Source organism: Pristiophorus japonicus, chromosome 25 (assembly GCF_044704955.1).
Source record: "Pristiophorus japonicus isolate sPriJap1 chromosome 25, sPriJap1.hap1, whole genome shotgun sequence".
Taxonomy (NCBI): domain Eukaryota; kingdom Metazoa; phylum Chordata; class Chondrichthyes; family Pristiophoridae; genus Pristiophorus; species Pristiophorus japonicus.
In genome coordinates, this window is record NC_092001.1 from 18393849 (window position 1) to 18411572 (window position 17724).

Consider the following 17724-nt stretch of genomic DNA (forward strand, 5'->3'; position numbering starts at 1 on the left):
ATTTTACCTGTTTTAGCGGCTAATAATTCTGCCTCTTGAGCTAAATCTCTAGATTCTGCAGGCACTAGTTCCATTATTACAGTAGATGTTTCAGTTGCTTGTGAAGCTCCCAAAAAAACGTATTTGGAACCCTAAATTGCGCTGTTTTTAGAGCACGTAATTGTGTTCGTACGTGGTTACTAGTTCCTCTATAGATATAGCCCCGAAATTTCCTATTTATAGTGCTCTCCAAACTCCCTGTTACAGGGACAGCGAATACACCTGTGTCTAGAGCTGGCTCCAAATGTCCCTCGTTCTGGAGCCTGCTCCTAAGTTCCACGTTGATGGAGCCCTCTGAAAATTTCCCTATATCTGTATCATCAAATCCGCGTGTATATTTTTCTCCAACTTCCCTTGTTTCTGGAACTTTTATTTCCCCAGTTTCAGGAATTTTTCTGGAATTAGTTCCCCTGTTTCTGAAGCTAATGCCCTTATTTCCGATCTAATTCCTGTGTTACTGGAGCACCCTCGATCTGCAGCTGCAAATTTCCCTGATTCTGAATCTAATCCACTGCTTGTGGAGGTAATTCATATTTATCTGGAGCTTCTGATATCGCAGATTGAGGAGATCCTAATTCCTATATTTCTGGAGGTAACTCCCATGTTTCTGTAGCTAATTCAAATGTTTCATAGGTAATACTCTGTTTCTTGTGCTGATTCCCCAGTTTCAGGAGGTCCTAGTCCCTCAGTTCAGGAAATGATTTATTTGATTGTGGAGTTTCTAATGTCGCTGACAATGGAGCTCCATATTTCGCAGTTCATGGAACACATCATTCTCGTTTTCTTGTAGCTACATGTTCCCCTATAAATCCGAATTGTCCTGTTAATGGTGCGCTCTCCAATTACCCCTGCTATAGGAACAGCTAATTTGCCTTTTTCCGGAGCTGTCTCCACATTTCCCACTTTCTTGTGCCCTCCCCTATGTTCCATGTTGATGGAGCTCTCTCCCAAATTCCCTGCATCTGGATCTCCTAAATCTTCTGTATCTTTTGCTTCAAATTATTTATGGAACCATAATTGCCTTTTTAATGGATATCGTAATCTCATGCTGCTGAAGCTAAACATCCTCTTTCTTTGCTGCAACGTCTACTGTTTCCGGAACACTTGATTCTGCCGCTTGATCGAGCTAATTCTCATATTTCTAAGGACAATTCACCTTTTTCGGGAGCTGCTAATACATGTGTTTATGGACGTTCGAATTCCCCGATTTGTGGAGTTAACCAGTGTTTCTGTAACTAATTATCTTGTTCTGGGGCTAATCCTTCTATTCCTGGATCTGCTATCGTCAATGTTTCTGGAATTCCTAATAACCGAATTTCGAGAGTTCCAACTTTTCCTTATTTGTGGAGCCCATCATTGCACAATTTCTGGAGCTGCAAATAGCACTGTTTGTGGAACACCTAATTTATGTGGCTACTGTTTCCCCCATATATATATATAAAGCGCCGGATTGTCTTGTTTAAGGTGCACTCTCCTAATTACTCTGCTAAAGGAAAATCTAAGACGCCTTTTTATGGAGCTGTGCCCCTATTTCCCAGTTCCATGTAGATGTGGTGCTCCCCTCATTCCGCTCTATCTGGATCTCATAAACATTCTGTTTATTTTGCTCCGAATTACGTTGTTTACTGAGCCACAACTCTCTTGTCTCTGGATCTCATGATTCCCCTGTTTCTGTAGCCGAAATTCCCTATTTCTGGAGCAACCGATTCTTCAAATGTCTGGAGATAATTACCGATTTTTAGGCCATAATTCGTCTTACTGTTGCTCCTAATTTGGGCGTTTCTGAAGCACATAATTCACTGGTTTGTGGAATAAATTCCAGTATTTATGGAACTAATTTTCATGTTTCTGAAATTAATTCATATATTTAAGGCGATACTATTCCTCCTGTTTATGGAGCTAATTCATTCATTATGGGGCTAATTTCTCTGTTCTGGGAGCTGCTAATTCCCATGTTGCTGTACCTTCTAATTCCACATCTTATGTAGGGCCTAGTTACCTATTTCTGTAGTTATTTCACTTGTTGGGGAGATTGTAATTCCGATGATTCTCGAGCTACAAATGCACTGTTTATGCAGCGTCTAATTCTGTATTAATGTTGCTAATATTCTCCCGATCTATATAGCTCTGAAGTGTTCTGCTTGTGGCGCGCTGCCCTAATTCTCCTCCTACAGGAACAGCTAATTTTCCTATTTATTGAGCTAACTCTTCTCTGTCTAACCGAATTACCATGTTTCTGTAGATAGTTCCGCTCTACTGAGCGAAGTCCTCTGTTCCTGAGCTCCTACTTCCCCTGTATCTGCAGCGCACAATTCTTCAGTTTCTGGAGATAATCCCACTGTGTCTGGAGCTGCTAATCACCAGTTCATTTAATTTCTAATTAACATCTTTCTAGACCTTCTTCCACCGTTTCTGGAGCTAATTTCACTGTTTCTGGCGCGAATTCCACTGTTCCTGGAGCTAATTCCACTGTTCTGGGAGATCATTCCTCTGTTTCTGAAGCGAATTCCAATATTTCCGGAGCTGATTATTATTCTGTTCTGCAGCTAATTCCACTATTTCTGGAGCTGATTCCACTGTTCCTGGAGCGATTTCTTCTGTGTCTGAAGCTGATAATTCCATTGTTTCTGGAACTGCTAATTACACTGTTTCTGGGGCTAATTCCACTATTTCTGGAGCTGGTAATTCCAATACTTATGCATCATATTCCACTGTTTCTGAAGCTGCTAGATTCCACCTTCTGTTGGTGCTGTAAATTCTGCTATTTCTGAAGCTAATTCCCCTGCTTCTGAAGTTAATTCCAGGATTTCTGAATATAATTCACCTGTGTCTGAAGCAGCTAATTCCACTTTTTCTGGAGCTGCTGAGTTCTCAGTTTCTGGACCTGATTTCCCTGTCTCTGGAGCTAATTCCTCTGCTTCTAAAGCTAATTCCCCTGTTCCTGGAGCTGCCAATTTCTCCCTTTTTCTGAAGCTGCTAATTCCGATGTTCCTGTAGATAATTCCACTGTTTCTGGGGCTAATTCCCCTGATTCTAGGGCTGCTAATTCCACTGTATCTGGAGCTAATTGCATTATTTCTGGAGCTGCTAATAACAGTTTCTGGCTCTAATTCGGCTGTTCATGGAACTGATAATTCCACTGTTTCTGGAGCTAATTCCTCTGTTTCTGAAGCAGCTAATTCCACTGTTCTTATTGCTGCTAATTCAAATAGTTCTGAAACTAATTCCATTGTTCCTGGAGCTGCTAATTCCACAATTCTTGTGGCTGCAAATTCCAATATTTCTGGAGATAGTTCCACTGTTTCTAAAGCTAATTCCACTGATGTTGTAGCTAATTCGACTGTTTCTAAAGCTGCGACACCTTTTCTGGAGTTGATTCACCTTTTTCCTGGAGCTAATTCCACAGTCTCTGGAAATGTTTATTCCACTGCTTCTGGAACGAGTTCCACTGTTTCTGCGGCTAATTCCACTGTTGTTGGAGCTAATTCTCCTGTTTGCGAACAGTTTTGAAGATAATTCTACTGTTTCTGGAGTTAAGTACACTGTTTGTGGAGCTAATTCCACTGTTTCTGGAGTTAATGTCACTGTTTTTGGAGCTAATTCCACTGTTTCTGGAGCTAATTCCACTGTTCGTGGAGTTAAGTCCAATATTCCTGGAGCTAATTTCACTGTTTCTGGAGTTAATTCCACTGTTTCTGCAGCTAATTCCACTGTTTCTGGAGTTAATTCCACTGTTTCTGGAGCGAATTCCACTGTTCCTGAAGCTGCTAATTCCACAGTTCTTGGAGCTGCTAATTCCACTGTTTCTGAAGCTAGTTCCATTGTTTCTGGAGCTTCTAATTCCACTGTTCCTGCAGCTGCTAATTCCTCCCTCTTTCTGGAGCTGCTAAATCAATAGTTGCTGGAACTGCTAATTCCATCGTTTCTGCAGCTGCTAATTCCAATGTTCCTGGAACTGCTAATATTCCTGCTTCTGAATCTAATTCCTTGTTGCTAGAGATAATTACACTGTTTCTGGAGTTGCCTATTCCTCCCTTTTACTGGAGCTAATTCCCCTGTTTCTGGAGCTTCAAATTGCGCTGTTTATGAAGCATCTAAGTGTGCTTTTTATGTGGCTACCATTTCCTGCTATATTTAGCTCTGATGTATTCTGCTTATGGTACACTCTCCTAATTCCCTGCTACAGGAAATACTAGTTCATCTGTTTCATGAGACAACTCTTCTCTTTCTAAATGTAATGCAGTTATTTCTGGAGCAACTTTCGTTGTACTGATTAAAATCCCATTTTCTGGAGTTCCTAATTTCCCATTTCTGCAGTGCCCAATTCGGCAGTTTCTGTAACTCCGAATTCACATCTTTCTAGTCCTATTTCCTCTGTTCTGGAGCTAACACCCTTGTTGCTGAACTAATTCCAGTATTCCTGGAACTAGTAATTCCCCTCGCTGCAGCTCCTAATTCCCCTGTTCCTGGAACTAATTCCCCTCTTTCTGGATCTCATCTTTTTCTGGAGATCCAGATATCCAGATTGTGGATCTCCTAATTCATCTGTTTCTGGAGGTTACTCTCCTGTTTCTGTTGCTAACTCAAATGTTTCTGGAGAGAATTCCTTTTTTACTGGGGGAAATTCCTGTGGAGATCATAATTTCGCTTTTTGTGGAGCTCTAAATTGTGCAATTAATGAAGCACGGAATTGTCCTTTATACCTGTGTAGTTTGCCGGTATATATGGCTCCGAATTACCCTGTTATGGTGCGCTCCCCTAATTTTCCTGCCAGAGGAAGAGCTAATTCTGTGTTTTTGAATGTAACTATCCTATTTCTAAACACAACTCCCTGTTTCTGCGCTGTACTGTGATTATGCCCGTGCTCCTGGAGCCCATGCTTCCCCTGTGTCTGCAGCTCCGGAGTGCCCTGTTTCTGGTGCGAATTCCACTCTTTCTGGAGCTGATAATTCACCATTTCCTGCAACTCTTATTTTCTTCCTTCTAGAGCTAATTCCAGTGTTTCCGGTGTCAATGGCTTTATTTCTGGAGCAAATTCCCTTCTTTCTGCGCGAGTATCCGTGTTCCAGGAGCTCCAACTTCCCCTATTTCTGCCACTCCAAATTTCCCTGTTCCTAGATTAATACCCCTGTTTTGGTAGCTAATTCAGCTGTTTGTGGAGCTAATGTTTCTGGAGCTAATGTTTCTCCAGAACCTATTTGCTGGAGCTAATTCCCCAATCTCTGTAGTTCCCAGTTCTCCTGTTCCTGCAGCTCCTAATTCTTCTGTTTCTTGGAGCTCGAAATTGCCCTGTTATATTGCACCTAATTGTACTTTTCAAGTGGCCACTAGTTCTCCGATATATATTGCTCCAAATTGTATTGTTTTTTGTGCGCTCTCCGAATTCCCAATCGACAGGATAAACTAATTGATTTGTTTCTGGAACTGGCTCCAAATTTCACACTTTATAGAGCCTGCACCAACGTTCCACGGTGAAACTGCCCTCTCCTAATTACCCTGTGTTGTGATCTCCTAACTTTCCTGTTTCTTTTGCTCCAAATGAATTTGTTCATGGAAACATACTTACCTTCATTCTGGATCGTATAATTCCCCAGTTCTTGGAGATAATTTCCCTGGTTCTGAGATGATAGCACTGTTTCTGGAGTTGAGCCCTTGTTTATGGTGTTAATGTCCTTGTTTATGAGCTAATTCCGGTGTTCCGGCTGCTAATTTAGATGTTTCCGGAGCTAATTCTTCTTTTACTGCAGATCCTAATATCCCAATTTATGAAGCTTCGAATTCGTCAATTTCTGCAGGGAGAGCCCCTGTTTCTGTAGCAATTTAACCTCTTTCAGGGGTTAATAATTCTGCCTCTTGAGCAAAATTCCTAGATTCTGCAGGCACTAGTTCCATTATTACAGCAGATGTTTCAGTTGCTTGTGAAGCTCCCAAAAAAACGTATTTGGAAGCCTAAATTGCGCTGTTTTTGGAGCACGTAATTGTGTTCGTATGTGGTTTCTCGTTCCCCTATAGATATAGCCCCGGATTTTCCTATTTATAATGCACTCTCCAAACTCCCTGATACTGGAACAGCGAATACACCTGTGTCTAGAGTTGGCTCCAAATGTCCCACTTTCTGGAGCCTGCTCCTCAGTTCCACGTTGATGGAGCCCTCTGATAATTTCCCTATATTCGTATCATCAAAAACGTCTCTATCTTTTTCTCCAACTTCCCTTGTATCTGGAACTTTTATTTCCCCAGTTTCAGGAATGTTTCTGGAATTAGTTCCCCTGTTTCTGAAGCTAATGCCCTTATTTCCGATCTAATTGCCGTGTTACTGGAGCTCCGCGATCTGCAGCTGCAAATTTCCCTGATTCTGAATCTAATCCACTGCTTGTGGAGGTAATTCATATTTATCTGGAGCTTCTGATATCGCAGATTGAGGAGATCCTAATTCCTTTGTTTCTGGAGGTAACTCCCATGTTTCTGTCGCGAATTCAACTGTTTCATAGGTAACACTCTGTTTCTGGTGCTGATTACCCAGTTTCTGGAGGTCCTAGTCCCTCAGTTCTAGAAATGATTTATTTGATTGTGGAGTTTCTAATGTCGCTGACAATGGAGCTCCATATTTCGCAGTTCATGGAACACATCATTATAGTTTTCTTGTAGCTACATGTTCCACTATAAATCCGAATTGTCCTGTTAATGGTGCACTCTCCAATTACCCATGCTATCGGAACAGCTAATTTGCCTTTTTCCGGAGCTTCTCCATATTTCCCACTTTCTTGTGCCCTCCCCTATGTTCCATGTTGATGGAGCCCTCTGCCAAATTCCCTGCATCTGGATCTCCTTAATCTCCTGTATCTTTTGCTTCAAATTCTTTATGGAACCATAATTGCCTTGTTACTGGATATCGTAATCTCATGCTGCTGAAGCTAAACACCCTGTGTCTTTGCTGCAACGTCTACTGTTTCCGGAACACTTGATTCTGCCCCTTGATCAAGCTAATTTTCATATATCTAAGTACAATTCCCCTATTTCGGGAGCTGCTAATATCTGTGTTTATGGACCTCCTAATTCCCCGATTTGTGGAGTTAATTCCAGTGTTTCTGTATCTAATTATCTTGTTCTGGGGTTAATCCTTCCATTTCTGGATCTGCTATCGTCAATGTTTCTGGAATTCCGAATATCTGAATTTCGAGAGTTCCAACTTTTCCTTGTTTGTGGTTCCCATCATTGCACAATTTCTGGAGCTGCAAATAGCACTGTTTGTGGAACACCTAATTTATGTGGCTACTGTTTCCCCGATATATATATATATATATATATATAGCGCCGGATTGTCTTGTTTAAGGAGCACTCTCCTAAATCCTCTGCTAAAGGAAAATCGAAGACGCCTGTTTATGGAGCTGTGCCCCAATTTCCTAGTGCCATGTCGATGTGGTGCTCCCCTAATTTCGCTCTATCTGGACCTCATAAATATTCTGTTTATTTTGCTCCGAATTACGTTGTTTACTGATCCACAACTCTCTTGTTTCTGGATCTCATGATTCCCCTGTTTCTGTAGCAGAAATTCCCTCAGTTTCTGGAGCAATCGTTTCTCCCAATGTCTGGAGATAATTACCGTTTTTTAGGCCATAATTCGTCATTCGGGCGTTTCTGGAGCACATCATTCACTGGTTTGTGGAATAAATTCCAGCATTTATGCATCTAATTTTCATGTTTCTGGAATTAATTCATATATATAAGGCGACACTATTCCCCCTGTTTCTGGAGCTAATTCACTCATTCTGCGGCTAATTTCTCTGTTCTGGGAGCTGCTAATTCCCATGTTGCTGTACCTTCTAATACCACATCATATGTAGGGCCTAGTTCCCTGTTTCTGTAGTTATTTCACTTGTTGTGGAGATTCTAATTCCTATGATTCTGGAGCTACAAATGCTCTGTTTATGCAGCGTCTAATTCTGTATTCATGTTGCTAATATTCTGCCGGTCTATATAGCTCTGAAGTGTTCTGCTTGTTGCGCGCTGCCCTAATTCTCCTGCAAAATGTTCCTATTTATTGAGCTAACTCTTCTCTGTCTAACCGAATTACCATGTTTCTGTAGATAGTTCCGCTGTACTGAACGAATTCCTCTGTTCCTGAGTTCCTACTTCCCCTGTTTCTGCAGCGCACAATTCTTCAGTTTCTGGAGATAATCACACTTTGTCTGGAGCTTTAATCACCAGTTCCTTTAATGTCTAATTAACCTCTTTCTAGACCTGCTTCCACCGTTTCTGGAGCTATTTCCACTGTTTCTGGTGCTGCTAATTCCACTGCTTCTGGCGCTAATTCTGCTGATCCTGGTGATGCTAATTCAAATATTTCTGAAGCTACTACTATTGTTACCGGAGCTGCTAATTGCACAGTTACTGTTGCTGCAAATTCCATTATTTCTGGAGATAATTCCTTTGTTTCTTGCGCTAATTCCACTGTTTCTGCGGCTAATACCACTTTTTCTGGCAGTAATTCCACTCTCTCTGGAACTGCTAATTCCACTGCTTCTGGAACTAATTCCACTGTTTCTGAAGCTAATGCCACTGTTGTTTATGAAGCTGCTAATTCCACTATTTCTGGAGCTAATTCCACTGTTTCTGGAGTTAATTCCAGTGTTTCTGGAGCTAATTCCACTGTTCCTGGAGTTAATTCCACTGTTTCTGGAGCTAATTCTACTGTTTCTGAAGCTAATGCCACTGTTTCTGGAGCTAATTACACTGTTTCTGGAGCTAATTCCACTGTTTCTGGAGCTGATGCCACTGTTTCTGGAGTTAATTACACTATTTCTGGAACTAATTCTACTTTCTGGCGTTAATTCCACTATTTCTGGAGCTAATTCCGCTGTTTCTGGAGTTAATTCCAATGTTTGTGGAGTTAATTCCCCTATTTCCGGAGCTCATTCTACTGTTTCTGGAGCTAATGCCACTGTTTCTGGAGTTAATTCCACTATTTCTGGAACTAATTCCACTATTTCTGGAGTTAATTCCACTGTTTCTGGAGCTAATTCCACTGTTTCTGGAGTTCATTCCACTGTTTCTGGAGCTAATTCCACTCTTCGTGAAGATGATAATTCCACTGTTCCTGGAGCTACTAATTCCACTGTTTCCGAAGCTAGTTCCCCTGTTTCTGGAGCTTTTACTTCCACTGATCCTGGAGCTGCTAATTCCTCCCTCTTTCTTGAGCTGCTAATTCCAAAGTTGCTGGAACTGCTAATTCCATCTTTTCTGCAGCTGCTAATTCCGATGTTCCTGGACATGCTAATATTCCTGTTTCTGGAGCTAATTCCATTGTTGCTAGAGATAATTACACTGTTTCTGAAGTTGCCTATTCCTCCCTTTTACAGGAGCTAATTCCACTGTTTCTGGAGCTAGTCCCACTGATCCTGTGGCTAATTCACCTTTTTCTGCAGCTGCTAATTCCACTGTTCTGGAGCTAATTCCACTGTTTCTGGAGCTGCTAATTCCACTGCTTCTGGCGCTAATTCTGCTGTTCCTGGAGCTCTTAATTCCAATATTTCTGAAGCTACTACTATTGTTACTTGAGCTGCTAAAACCACAGTTCCTGTTGCTGCTAATTCCAATATTTCTGGAGATAATTCCTCTCTTTCTGGCGCTAATTCCACTGTGTCTGCGGCTAATTCCAATTTCTGGAGCTAATGCCCCTCTTTCTGAACAAATTTCTCTATTTATAGAGGTAATTCCACTGTTTCTGTGGCTAATCCACTTTTTCTGGAGCTAATTCCACTGTCTCTAGAACTGCTAATTCCACTCCTTCGGGAAGTAATTCCACTGATTCTGAAGCTAATTCCACTGTTGTTGGAGCTAATTCCACTGTTTCTGAAGCTGCTAATTCCACTATTTCTGGGGCTAATTCCACTGTTTCTGGAGTTAATTCCATTGTTTCTGGAACTAATTCCACTGTTTATGGAGTTAATTCCACTGTGTCTGGAACTAATTCCACTGTCTCTGGAGTTAATTCCAGTGTTTCTGGAGCTACTTCCACTGTTTATGGAGTTAATTCCACTGTGTCTGGAAATAATTCCACTGTTTCTGGAGTTAATTCCAGTGTTTCTGTAGCTAATTCCACTGTTTATGGAGTTAATTCCACTATTTCTGGAACTAATTCCACTGTTTCTGGAGCTAATTCCACTGTTTCTGTGGCTAATCTACTTTTTCTGGAGCTAATTCCAATGTCTCTGGAACTGCTAATTCCACTCATTCTGGAACTAATGACACTGTTTCTGAAGCTAATTCCACTATTTCCGAATCTAATTCCACTGTTTCTGGAACTAATCCCACTATTTCTGGAGCTAATTCCACTGTTTCTCCAACTAATTCCACTGTTTCTGGAGCTAATTCCACTGTTTCTGGTGTTAATTCCACGATTTCTGGAGCTCATTTCACTGTTTCTGGAGTTAATTCCACTGTTTCTGGAGCTAATTCCACTCTTTCTGGAGATAATTCCGCTGTTTTTGGTGTTAATTCCACTGTTTCTGGGGCTAATTCCCCTGTTTCTGCAGCTGCTAATTCCACTGTTCTGGAGCGAATTCCACTGTTTCTGGAGCTGCTAATTCCACAGCTTCTGGCGCTAGGTCTGCTGTTCCTGGAACTTCTAATTCCAATATTTCTGAAGCTACTACAATAGTTACTGGAGCTGCTAATTCAACAGTTCCTGTGGCTGCTAATTCCAATATTTCTGGAGATAATTTCTCTGTTTCTGGCGCTAATTCCACTGTGCCTGCGACTAATTCCAAAGTTTCTGGAGCTAATTTTCCTCTTTCTGAACAAATTCCTGTATTTCTAGAGCTAATTACAATGTTTCTGTGGCTAATTCCACTTTTTCTGGAGCTAATTCCACTGTCTCTGGAACTGCTAAATCCACTGCTTCTGGAAATAATTCCACTGTTTCTGCAGCTAATTCCACTGTTGATGGAGCTAATTCCACTGTTTTTGAAGCTGCTAATTCCACTATTTCTGGAGTTAATTCCACTGTTTCTGGAGTTAATTCCAGTGTTTCTGGAGCTAATTCCACTGTTCCTGGAGTTAATTCCACTGTTTCTGGAGCTAATTCTACTGTTTCTGAAGCTAATGCCGCTGTTTCTGGAGCTAATTACACTGTTTCTAAAGCTAATTCCACTGTTTCTGGAGCTAATGCCACTGTTTCTGGAGGTAATTCCACTATTTCTGGAACTAATTCCACTGTTTCTGGCGTTAATTCCACTATTTCTGGAGCTAATTCCACTGTTTCTGGAGATAATTCCAATGTTTGTGGAGTTAATTCCCCTATTTCCGGAGCTCATTCTACTGTTTCTGGAGCTAATGCCACTGTTTCTGGAGTTAATTCCACTATTTCTGGAACTAATTCCACTATTTCTGTAGTTAATACCACTGTTTCTGGAGCTAATTCCACTGTTTCTGGAGTTAATTCCACTGTTTCCGGAGTTAATTCCACTGTTCGTGAAGATGATAATTCCACTGTTCCTGGAGCTACTAATTCCACTGTTTCCGAAGCTAGTTCCCCTGTTTCTGGAGCTTTTAATTCCACTGATCCTGGAGCTGCTAATTCCTCCCTCTTTCTTGAGCTGCTAATTCCAAAGTTGATGGAACTGCTAATTCCATCTTTTCTGCAGCTGCTAATTCCGATGTTCCTGGACATGCTAATATTCCTGTTTCTGGAGCTAATTCCATTGTTACTAGAGATAATTACACTGTTTCTGAAGTTGCCTATTCCTCCCTTTTATAGGAGCTAATTCCACTGTTTCTGGAGCTACTCCCACTGATCCTGTGGCTAATTCCCCTGTTTCTGCAGCTGCTAACTCCACTCTCATGGAGCTAATTAAACTGTTTCTGGAGCTGCTAATTCCACTGCTTCTGGCGCTAATTCTGCTGTTCCTGGAGCTCTTAATTCCAATATTTCTGAAGCTACTACTATTGTTACTGGAGCTGCTAAAACCACAGTTCCTGTTGCTGCTAATTCCAATATTTCTGGTGATAATTCCTCTCTTTCTGGCGCTAATTCCACTGTGTCTGCGGCTAATTCCAACGTTTCTGGAGCTAATTCCCCTCTTTCTGAACAAATTTCTCTATTTCCAGAGGTAATTCCACTGTTTCTGTGGCTAATCCACTTTTTCTGGAGCTAATTCCACTGTCTCTAGAACTGCTAATTCCACTCCTTCGGGAAGTAATTCCACTGATTCTGAAGCTAATTCCAATGTTGTTGGAGCTAATTCCACTGTTTCTGAAGCTGCTAATTCCACTATTTCTGGAGCGAATTCCACTGTTTATGGAGTTAATTCCACTGTGTCTGGAACTAATTCCACTGTTTCTGGAGTTAATCCCAGTGTTTCTGGAGCTAATTCCACTGTTTATGGAGTTAATTCCACTATTTCTGGAACTAATTCCACTGTTTCTGGAGCTAATTCCACTGTTTCTGTGGCTAATCTACTTTTTCTGGAGCTAATTCCAATGTCTCTGGAACTGCTAATTCCACTCATTCTGCAACTAATGACACTGTTTCTGAAGCTAATTCCACTATTTCCGAATCTAATTCCACTGTTTCTGGAACTAATCCCACTATTTCTGGAGCTAATCCACTGTTTCTCCAACAAATTCCACTGTTTCTGGAGCTAATTCCACTGTTTCTGGTGTTAATTCCACGCTTTCGGGAGCTCATTCCACTGTTTCTGGAGTTACTTCCACTGTTTCTGGAGCTACTTCCACTCTTTCTGGAGATAATTCGCTGTTTTTGGTGTTAATACCACTGTTTCTGGGGCTAATTCCCCTGTTTCTGCAGCTGCTAGTTCCACTGTTCTGGAGCGAATTCCACTGTTTCTGGAGCTGCTAATTCCACAGCTTCTGGCGCTAAGTCTGCTGTTCCTGGAGCATGTAATTCCAATATTTCTGAAGCTACTACTATCATTACTGGAGCTGCTAATTCCACAATTACTGTGGCTGCTAATTCCAATATTTCTGGAGATAATTCCTCTGTTTCTGGCGCTAATTCCACTGTGTCTGCGACTAATTCCAAAGTTTCTGGAGCTAATTTCCCTCTTTCTGAAGAAATTCCTGTATTTCTAGAGCTAATTCCAATGTTTCTGTGGCTAATTCCACTTTTTCTGGAGCTAATTCCACTGTCTCTGGAACTGCTAAATCCACTGCTTCTGGAAATAATTCCACTGTTTCTGCAGCTAATTCCACTGTTGATTGAGCTAATTCCACTGTTTTTGAAGCTGCTAATTCCACTATTTCTGGAGGTAATTCCACTGTTTCTGGAGTTAATTCCAGTGTTTCTGGAGCTAATTCCACTGTTCCTGGAGTTAATTCCACTGTTTCTGGATCTAATTCTACTGTTTCTGAAGCTAATGCCACTGTTTCTGGAGCTAATTCCACTGTTTCTGGAGCTAATGCCACTGTTTCTGGAGGTAATTCCACTATTTCTGGAACTAATACCACTGTTTCTGGCGTTAATTCCACTATTTCTGGAGCTAATTCCACTGTTTCTGGAGATAATTCCAATGTTTGTGGAGTTAATTCCCCTATTTCCGGAGCTCATTCTACTGTTTCTGGAGCTAATGCCACTGTTTCTGGAGTTAATTCCACTATTTCTGGAACTAATTCCACTATTTCTGTAGAAATACCACTGTTTCTGGAGCTAATTCCACTGTTTCTGGTGTTAATTCCACTGTTTCCGGAGTTAATTCCACTGTTCTTGAAGATGAAAATTCCACTGTTCCTGGAGCTACTAATTCCACTGTTTCCGAAGCTAGTTCCCCTGTTTCTGGAGCTTTTAATTCCACTGATCCTGGAGCTGCTAATTCCTCCCTCTTTCTTGAGCTGCTAATTCCAAAGTTGCTGGAACTGCTAATTCCATCTTTTCTGCAGCTGCTAATTCCGATGTTCCTGGACATGCTAATATTCCTGTTTCTGGAGCTAATTCCATTGTTGCTAGAGATAATTACACTGTTTCTGAAGTTGCCTATTCCTCCCTTTTATAGGAGCTAATTCCACTGTTTCTGGAGCTACTCCCACTGATCCTGTGGCTAATTCCCCTGTTTCTGCAGCTGCTAACTCCACTCTCCTGGAGCTAATTCCACTGTTTCTGGAGCTGCTAATTCCACTGCTTCTGGCGCTAATTCTGCTGTTCCTGGAGCTCTTAATTCCAATATTTCTGAAGCTACTACTATTGTTACTGGAGCTGCTAAAACCACAGTTCCTGTTGCTGCTAATTCCAATATTTCTGGAGATAATTCCTCTCTTTCTGGCGCTAATTCCACTGTGTCTGCGGCTAATTCCAACGTTTATGGAGCTAATTCCCCTCTTTCTGAACAAATTTCTCTATTTCTAGAGGTAATTCCACTGTTTCTGTGGCTAATCCACTTTTTCTGGAGCTAATTCCACTGTCTCTAGAACTGCTAATTCCACTCCTTCGGTAAGTAATTCCACTGATTCTGAAGCTAATTCCACTGTTGTTGGAGCTAATTCCACTGTTTCTGAAGCTGCTAATTCCATTATTTCTGGAGCTAATTCCACTGTTTCTGGAGTTAATTCCATTGTTTCTGGAGCGAATTCCACTGTTTATGGAGTTAATTCCACTGTGTCTGGAACTAATTCCACTGTTTCTGGAGTTAATTCCAGTGTTTCTGGAGCTAATTCCACTGTTTATGGAGTTAATTCCACTATTTCTGGAACTAATTCCACTGTTTCTGGAGCTAATTCCACTGTTTCTGTGGCTAATCTACTTTTTCTGGAGCTAATTCCAATGTCTCTGGAACTGCTAATTCCACTCATTCTGGAACTAATGACACTGTTTCTGAAGCTAATTCCACTATTTCCGAATCTAATTCCACTGTTTCTGGAACTAATCCCACTATTTCTGGAGCTAATTCCACTGTTTCTCCAACAAATTCCACTGTTTCTGGAGCTAATTCCACTGTTTCTGGTGTTAATTCCACGCTTTCGGGAGCTCATTGATCTGTTTCTGGAGTTAATTCCACTGTTTCTGGAGCTACTTCCACTCTTTCTGGAGATAATTCGCTGTTTTTGGTGTTAATTCCACTGTTTCTGGGGCTAATTCCCCTGTTTCTGCAGCTGCTAGTTCCACTGTTTTGGAGCGAATTCCACTGTTTCTGGAGCTGCTAATTCCACAGCTTCTGGCGCTAAGTCTGCTGTTCCTGGAGCATGTAATTCCAATATTTCTGAAGCTACTACTATCATTACTGGAGCTGCTAATTCCACAATTACTGTGGCTGCTAATTCCAATATTTCTGGAGATAATTCCTCTGTTTCTGGCGCTAATTCCACTGTGTCTGCGACTAATTCCAAAGTTTCTGGAGCTAATTTCCCTCTTTCTGAAGAAATTCCTGTATTTCTAGAGCTAATTCCAAAGTTTCTGTGGCTAATTCCACTTTTTCTGGAGCTAATTCCACTGTCTCTGGAACTGCTAAATCCACTGCTTCTGGAACTAATTCCACTGTTTCTGAAGCTAATTCCACTGTTGTTGGAGCTAATTCCACTGTTTTTGAAGCTGCTAATTCCACTATTTCTGGAGGCAATTCCAGTGTTTCTCGAGTTAATTCCAGTGTTTCTGGAGCTAATTCCACTGTTTCTGGAGCTAATCACACTGTTTCTGAAGTTCATTTCACTGTTTCTGGACTAAATTCCACTGTTTCTGGTGCTAATTCCACTGTTTCTGGATTTAATTCCACGATTTCTGGAGCTCATTCCACAGTTTCTGGAGTTAATGCCACTGTTTTTGGAGCTAATTCCACTGTTTCTGGATTTAATTCTGCTGTTTCTGGAGTTAATTCCACTGTTTCTGGATTTAATTCTACTCTTTCTGGAGCTAATTCCACTTTTCCTGGAGCAGCTAATTCCACTGTTTCTGAAGCTAGTTCCCCTGCTTCTGGAGCTTCTAATTCCACTGTTCCTGGAGCTGCTAATTGCTCCCTCTTTCTGGAGCTGCTAATTCCAAAGTTGCTGGAACTGCTAATTCCATCGTTTCTGCAGCTGCTAATTCAGATTTTCCTGGAACTGCTAATATTCCTGTTTCTGGAGCTAATTCCATTGTTGATGGAGCTAATTACACTGTTTCTGGAGTTGCCTATTCCTCCCTTTTACTGGACTAATTCCACCGTTTCTTAAGCTAATCTCTGTTTCTGGGGCTTATTCCCCTCTTTCTGTAGGTGCTAATTCCACTGTTCTGGAGCTAATTCCACTACTTCCTGAACAAATTCCTCTATTTCTGGAGATAATTCCTCTATTTCTGGCGCTAATTCCACTGTGTCTGCGATTAATTCCAAAGTTTCTGCAGCTAATTTACCTCTTTCTGAAGAAATTCCTGTATTTCTAGAGCTAATTCCAATGTTTCTGTGGCTAATTCCACTTTTTCTGAAGCTAATTCCACTGTTTCTGGAACTGCTAAATCCACTGCTTCTGGAACTAATTCCACTGTTTCTGAAGCTGCGAATTCCACTATTTCTGGAGGTAATTCCACTGTTTCTGGAGTTAATTCCAGTGTTTCTGGAGCTAATCACACTGTTTCTGAAGTTCATTTCACTGTTTCTGGAGCAAATTCCACTGTTTCTGGTGCTAATTCCACTGTTTCTGGAGCTAATTCCACTGTTTCTGGAGCTAATCACACTGTTTCTGAAGTTCATTTCACTGTTTCTGGAGCAAATTCCACTGTTTCTGGTGCTAATTCCACTGTTTCTGGATTTAATTCCACGATTTCTGGAGCTCATTCCACAGTCTCTGGAGTTAATGCCACTGTTTTTGGAGCTAATTCCACTGTTTCTGGATTTAATTCTGCTGTTTCTGGAGTTAATTCCACTGTTTCTGGAGTTAATTCTACTCTTTCTGGAGCTAATTCCACTTTTCCTGGAGCAGCTAATTCCACTGTTTCTGAAGCTAGTTCCCCTGCTTCTGGAGCTTCTAATTCCACTGTTCCTGGAGCTGCTAATTGCTCCCTCTTTCTGGAGCTGCTAATTCCAAAGTTGCTGGAACTGCTAATTCCATCGTTTCTGCAGCTGCTAATTCAGATTTTCCTGGAACTGCTAATATTCCTGTTTCTGGAGCTAATTCCATTGTTAATGGAGCTAATTACACTGTTTCTGGAGTTGCCTATTCCTCCCTTTTACTGGAGCTAATTCCACTGTTTCTTATTCTAATCTCTGTTTCTGGGGCTTATTCCCCTCTTTCTGTAGCTGCTAATTCCACTGTTCTGGAGCTAATTCCACTACTTCCTGAACAAATCCCTCTATTTCTGGAGATAATTCCTCTGTTTCTGGCGCTAATTCCACTGTGTCTGCGACTAATTCCAAAGTTTCAGGAGCTAATTCCCCTCTTTCTGAAGAAATTCCTATATTTCTAGAGCTAATTCCAATGTTTCTGTGGCTAATTCCACTTTTTCTGAAGCTAATTCCACTGTTTCTGGAACTGCTAAATCCACTGCTTCTGGAACTAATTCCACTGTTTCTGAAGCTAATTCCACTGTTGTTGGAGCTAATTCCACTGTTTTTGAAGCTGCTAATTCCACTATTTCTGGAGGTAATTCCACTGTTTCTGGAGTTAATTCCAGTGTTTCTGGAGCTAATTCCACTGTTTCTGGAGCTAATCACACTGTTTCTGAAGTTCATTTCACAGTTTCTGGAGCAAATTCCACTGTTTCTGGAG